Source organism: Bombina bombina, chromosome 6 (genome assembly GCF_027579735.1).
Source record: "Bombina bombina isolate aBomBom1 chromosome 6, aBomBom1.pri, whole genome shotgun sequence".
In the NCBI taxonomy this organism is placed as follows: Eukaryota; Metazoa; Chordata; class Amphibia; order Anura; family Bombinatoridae; genus Bombina; species Bombina bombina.
In genome coordinates, this window is record NC_069504.1 from 680,098,840 (window position 1) to 680,105,338 (window position 6,499).

The following is a 6,499-nucleotide window of genomic DNA, read 5'->3' on the forward strand; positions in this document are numbered from 1 at the left end:
GGTAGTAAAGACAACCAATCATTCTGTAAGAAAGCACAATGACAGCGTAAGTATTGCTCAAGTGTCTGGTTTGTTCTCTCCGTTTGCCCATTTGTTTGGGGGTGATATGAAGAGCTGAGTCTGCGCTGTATTTTTAAAATGATACATAGTTGAGTCCAGAACTTTGAGGTGAATTGAGAACCTCTATCTGATGTTATGGTATCTGGAAGTCCATGCAACCTAACAATATGAGAAAGAAAAAATTTTGCAGTTTCAGAGGCTGTAGGCAAGGAGTGACAAGGTACAAAATGAGCCATCTTGGAAAACAAATCGACGACCACCATGATGCAGTTATGGTTGTTAGAGCTAGGAAGTTCTACCACGAAATCCATAGCAATGTCTTTCCAAGGCCTATCAGCCACGGGTAGAGATAAGAGTAAACCATATGGAGCTGCCTTGGATGGTTTCGCCATAGCACAAATAGTGCAAGCTTTGATATGTTTATCAACATCAGATGACATGGAGGGCCACCAGAAATCCCTTTGTAGGAGATGTTTGGTTCTACGGAATCCAGGATGACCACATATAACGGATTCATGGACAGAATGCAAGATCTCATTTCGTAGATTTGAGGGTACGTAGAGCTTTCCATCATGATAATACAGACCATCCTTATTTTTGGTAAGGTAAGTCGGGATCTTGTTTTTGAGAGGACTGGAGGTTAGTAGTGAAATCCAAAGCTAAACCAATAAATTTACTTTGGGGAATGACACTACCAGTTGTGTTGGAATATGAAGGTCTTAAAACTTTCCTGGAAAGAGAATCGGCCTTACCATTTTTGCATCCAGGCCTGTATGTAATAAGGAAATCAAAACGACTGAAAAATAAGCTCCATCTGATTTGACGTGCCGATAATGTTTTATTGGTTTTAAGGTATTCCAAGTTTTTATGGTCGGTGTAAATCAAAAAAGGAATGCTTGTACCTTCCAGGAGATGCCTCCAAAATTCAAGGGCAGATTTTATGGCCAGGAGTTCTTTTTCTCCAATGGAGTAGTTCACTTCTGGGGATGTCATAACTCTTGAAAAGTAACCAACGGGATGCATGGGGGTGTTGGGTGTTTTTCTTTGCGACAAAATAGCTCCCAAGCCATAGTCAGATGCATCAACCTCCAATATATATTGCAATTGGGGATCAGGAAACTTAAGAATTGGAGCAGTAGTGAAAGAGTGTTTCAACTTTTGGAAAGCTTGTTCTGCTTGAGGGGTCCAATGGAATGTTGATGAATTACCACTTAAAGAAGTGATAGGTTTAGCAATAGAAGAGAAATTTCTGATAAATCTTCTATAAAAGTTAGCAAAACTAATGAAACACTGTATCTCCTTCTTGTTAGTAGGAGTAGACCAAGAAGTTATAGCTTCTATTTTTTTTTTGTTCCATCTGTATGCCTAAAGGAGAAATTGAATAACCCAGAAAAGATATAGTATCCGTATTGAAAATACATTTTTCAGGTTTAGCATAAAGTGAATTTTGTCTAAGTCGGAGTAAAACAGTGCATAGATGTATTGTATGTTGTTCTTCAGTTTTGGAGTAAATCAGTATGTCGTCAAGATATATAATCATACATACGTCAAGTAGATCTCTAAATAATTAATAAATTAATAAAGCACTGAAAAGTTGCTGGTGCATTACATAAACCGAATGGCATGACAGCGTACTCGAACAAGCCATACCTTGTTCAAAACGCCGTCAGCCATTCGTGTCCCTCTTTGATTCTTATTAAATTATACGCCCCTCTCAGATCGAGTTTAGTGAAAATAGTCGCCCCTTGTAATCGTTCTAGGATTTGTGGAATAAGGGGCAGAGGGTATCTGTTCATCTTGGTTCTTTTGTTGAGCTCTCGGTAATCAATAATTGGTCTTAACGTGTTATCTTTATTACGGACGAAGAACATACCCGCACCAGCTGGGGATGTGGATGGCCTAATAAAGCCCTTCTGTCAGTTGTCATCGAGATATTGTTTCAAATGTACTAATTCTGGCTCAGAAAGAGGGTATATATGTCCGTATGGGATATCAGAACCAGGTAACAATTCTATGGGGCAGTCGTATGACCTGTGTGGAGGTAAGTTTTCTGCTTCAGTTTTGTCAAAAACATCCATAAAGTCTGAGTATGTCTTAGGAATAACAGGAGTCTCAATGGATGTGTAAAGTATATGTGTTGGCAGGTAACAGGATTTAGAACAAAATGTAGAATTGAAGAGAACTTGTGAATTTCTCCAAGATATCTGAGGTTCGTGTGTTTGCAACCAGAGTAGACCTAGAACTATAGGAAACAGGGGTGATGCTATAACGTCAAAGGATATAGACTCTCTATGACCAGAAGTAGTGGTCATGAGCAGTGGTACAGTCTTATGGGTGATAGGACCTGAAGATAAATAAGAACCATCAATCACACGTATGGCTAGTGAATCAATACGTTTTATTAATGGTATGTAATATTTATCAAGAAAAGTTTTATCAATGAAATTGCCCGTGGTTCCGGAGTCAATAATGGCCTGTGTCTGGATTATTTGTCCCTCCCACTGTAAAGAGATAGAGAGGTTACAATGAGTAATAAGTGAAAATTGTTGAGTACAAACTACTACTGAAGACCTACTCTTACCCTTTTGTTTCTGGAGAATAGGACAGTCCTTTACTGTATGTGCCTTGGAAGCACAGTATAAGCACAAATTATTGGCCTTTCTTCTGTTCTTTTCTTCTGTAGTCAAAGGACCTTTAGTAAAAGCAATCTCCATTGGTTCATCAGAAGTGCAGGCAACAGGAGGAGTATAGGATGGTATAGGTGACTTTCTACATGGCTGTTCTGCATAACCTCTCTCACTTTTACGTTCACGAATCCTCCAATCTATAGTGACAGCATGTGACATAAGTCCATCGAGAGTAGAGGGGAGAGGACTCCTTGCCAATTCATCCTTAACAATGTCTGAAAGACCAGTACGAAATTGGTATAGCAATGCTGCCTCATTCCACATGGTGTCAGGTGCCCACCTTTTGAAATCAGAGACATAATCCTCAGCAGGTCTTCTATTCTGTTATAATGCCTTAAGTGCATTTTCAGCTGTATTCTGTTTATTTTTATCCTCATAGAGGAAAGACATTTTCTCAAAGAACTGTTGTAGAGAATCCAGAATTGGATCATTATTCTCAAAAAAATTGGTAGCCCAAGCTTTGGGTTCTCCTTTCAGATATGAAATAACAGTAAGAACTTTTGTACATTTAGTAGGATAAGTCTTAGGTTTCAATGAGAAGAAAAGGAGACAAGAATTTTTAAAGTCTCTGAACTGATTTCTATCCCCTGAAAATCTCTCTGGGGAACAGACTTGAGGATCAGGTGGTGATTCAGTAATGGAGGGTCTGTTGTCAATGTTGTCTCTAATGACTGTTCTGAGATACTGATTTTCAGACTGGATCTCTCTAATGCCTTGAATTAGTATATCCATGTTCTGAGCTAATGCAGATACTTTATTAGTGAGTTCTGCTAACTCCATACTAATTCCCTTTTCTTTTTCTTTTGGGCTCTGTAATATGTAAGAATCAATACAGGGAATTGGTTAGGTTACCACTCAGTCTCACAAATATCGGGGCTGTTAAGTCACAATCCCCTATTCTGATCCTAGACTGAGGGCCCAGTATGGGTTAAAAAGGAATTCTCAACTCTGCAGAAAGGATTAGCTCAATTAGTGAAAGCTGAATCCAATACTTGCTGAACAGAGGAGAAAAGGTTATTAGTGCCTGTATATAAGGATTAACAGGCAAGAGTGAGACAAAAATGAAACTTGCATATAATACTGAAGAATAGGTAGGATATTTATACTTATACTTAAGCTAATAAGTCAGTTCACTTGTAGGAGTATCACAGAAAATAGAGTCACATATATGAGAAATGCAGCCTTTTCCTGGAGTGAATGTACATAGGCACAGATTTCAATGATAAGTTCAGTTCACAGCATATAAGATACAAGTTTGCAATAAAACCTGATGAGTCCAGAAGACACTTTCAAAATGGTAATGCCAAAGGAATATTCAGTACCCTTAATCCTGTGGTCTGGTGAAAGATTCTGCTAGAGGAAAAGCAGCAGTTACCTGGAGTCCGGTATCACCAAACAGGAAGTGCAGGCTGTGAGTATAGTAGAGGAGCTGCTGACAGGCACGGCAGAGGAAATCTGAAAAGCACAATCTGTGAGCGGTAAGCCTAAAAGCTTAAGTAAATGCTGAGGAGACAAAGGTATTTGTAGCAAGCATAAGAAATAACAAAAAGTTGCAGGAAATAGATTTTGGTGAGTTCCTGTAAGTAGGCTCAGGTAGAGATCCGGAGAGCATGTAGATTGCTTCAGCACAAGCCAGGATACTCAGCATAAGGATCAAATTACAGAGCACAGGATTTAGTTAGGAGGAGCCTTATAAAGACTGACAAGACCTCAGACATGACAATATATATATATATATATATATATATATATATATATATATATATATATATATATATATATATTATTTAACAACACTCACAGATATCCTGCCAGGTTAGGGGGTTTAGATGTTAGTGCGTTACTTTGTGATGGGGTGTGGTGTTTTAGGTGTTAATAGAATAGTTTAGTGCAACTGTTTCCTCCAGCCAAAATAGTTACGCTACCTTTGAGCGTTAAATGCGATAGCATTTGAGCTATCGCATTTACTTTCAATTTGTAATACGTCTGGACTTTGATGCTCAATGACGTCCATAGAAAATATGGGGAGTATAAATTACCATTATTTAAACAGCTTAGCACTTGTAATATGGATTCCAGCTTAAAGAACTGCATAATCTCAATGATCAAGTTTACACTTCTCATGCTGCACTTGTAGTCTGGACCTTAATTAATATAATTTTACTGAGACTGTTAGAGCCCTAGACGAAAAAAAGGGGGAAGGGACAAAAAGGTTGTTCTCAAATGCTTCCCTAGCCCCAAAAATTCATGGTTCTCTGGGTAGTATTAATTAAAAACTATCTTATCTCGGATAACCTACAGCTCCCACATCTCACAGTGAAGGGGAACTGCCCAGAGTACAAATAATATAGCCCTCCATTGTTTGTATATAATCTGTAGTGTCAACCACCCTCTTCCAAGCTGGAGCAGGCTGCTTCTTCTATAACCTTGCTATAATCAATTACTGACACATAGAGATGTCTTCTGAGCCAAGGTACACCCTCCATTTACAGATGGAAGAGGCAAACCTCAAGCCACGCCCATATTGAAAAGCAATGTAGATCACAGAGTATAAAATTTGTGTCCCACAGTGATGAGATCTCAGGGAAAACCAGCACACATGCAAATGGCAGCCTACTGATCCATAGTGTCACCAACATAGCATTTTATGTATATGGTCTTCTAATAAATACTTTATTGGTGATGTTTATAGCAAGTATATAAATAAAATTTAAATAATTTAATGGGATATTGATAGATACTATTGGCAGATTAATGCAGCAATATAGTGAAAATGTTATTTTTTTATCTGGCATATATAACAGATCTGTGTATAAGGTAAGCCAATCTTTTTATAGGAACATATTGAACATATTGAAACAATGTCAGTGTTGCAACTAGACCTCATTGAGCCCCCACGCTCATTTCTAGAGAGCCCCTAATAAGCAGAACTCCTAATAGTTAATAATTAGTGCACCGCCATAAAACTATAGAATTAATCAACATGCTGAAATAATATTAGATACCATATTCTTCCACATTTATATTTAGGGTTGGATGGGCAGACCCCTTAAAAAAAACAGGCCCTGTCTTAACTGACATCCCTGTAGCTATGCTCCTGAATAATGTTGGTATTTAATCGTTTGGCATAAGTTGTCAATTCAGTTCAGTGTGTGTTTTACTAGTTTTCTATGTAAGTATGTTTGTGGTGCTGAAAGTGCTTCTCGTGAGTTATCAAGTTGTGATGAGTTGTCAATTGATTGACTTTTAACTAAAAAAATATATTTGCATACACATTATTAGTTTACATGAATGATTCAAGATTTATTGTATACAGGATTTATCCATCTGGCTTAAAAAACATTGTCGGTTGCAGGGTCTTGTCAGTTATTCTGTCTGGCTTTTACATTCTGACTGTATATATTATACATCATATTTACCTCCTTATATATTCTCAACTGGTGCTTTGAAAAATTTTAAAAAACTGCATATTGTTAAATGATTATGCCATTAACCGTATCACTCTAATAATTGGTTTAATCTAACATTATTAAGTAACAGATTTAATTTCTTCTCTGGCAATGACTTGTGCCTTATCTACTATGTATTCAAACTAATATTGTTAAAGCATTTGTTGCAAAAGGCGTTTTGCTATATTAATTAATGGGATTATTATAAATGAGTTATAATGATACCACTGAAGAATGGATTGTCATGTATACTATATTGTATGTATTATATAAAACAAAAACTAGCATTTTAATTTGCAAGTA

At 37.2% G+C, this 6,499-nt stretch overlaps 1 long non-coding RNA gene across 1 annotated transcript in view; it reads right to left on the minus strand.

The window, feature by feature from the left end:
- Positions 1-4,173, minus strand: part of LOC128662201 (uncharacterized) — a 127,614-nt gene extending 123,441 nt beyond the window's left edge. Inside the window, exon 1 of the long non-coding RNA XR_008402723.1 lies at positions 4,123-4,173. This is a non-coding gene — a long non-coding RNA (uncharacterized LOC128662201). The remainder of the gene's footprint in view (positions 1-4,122) is intronic.
- Between the last annotated feature and the right edge of the window lie 2,326 nt (positions 4,174-6,499).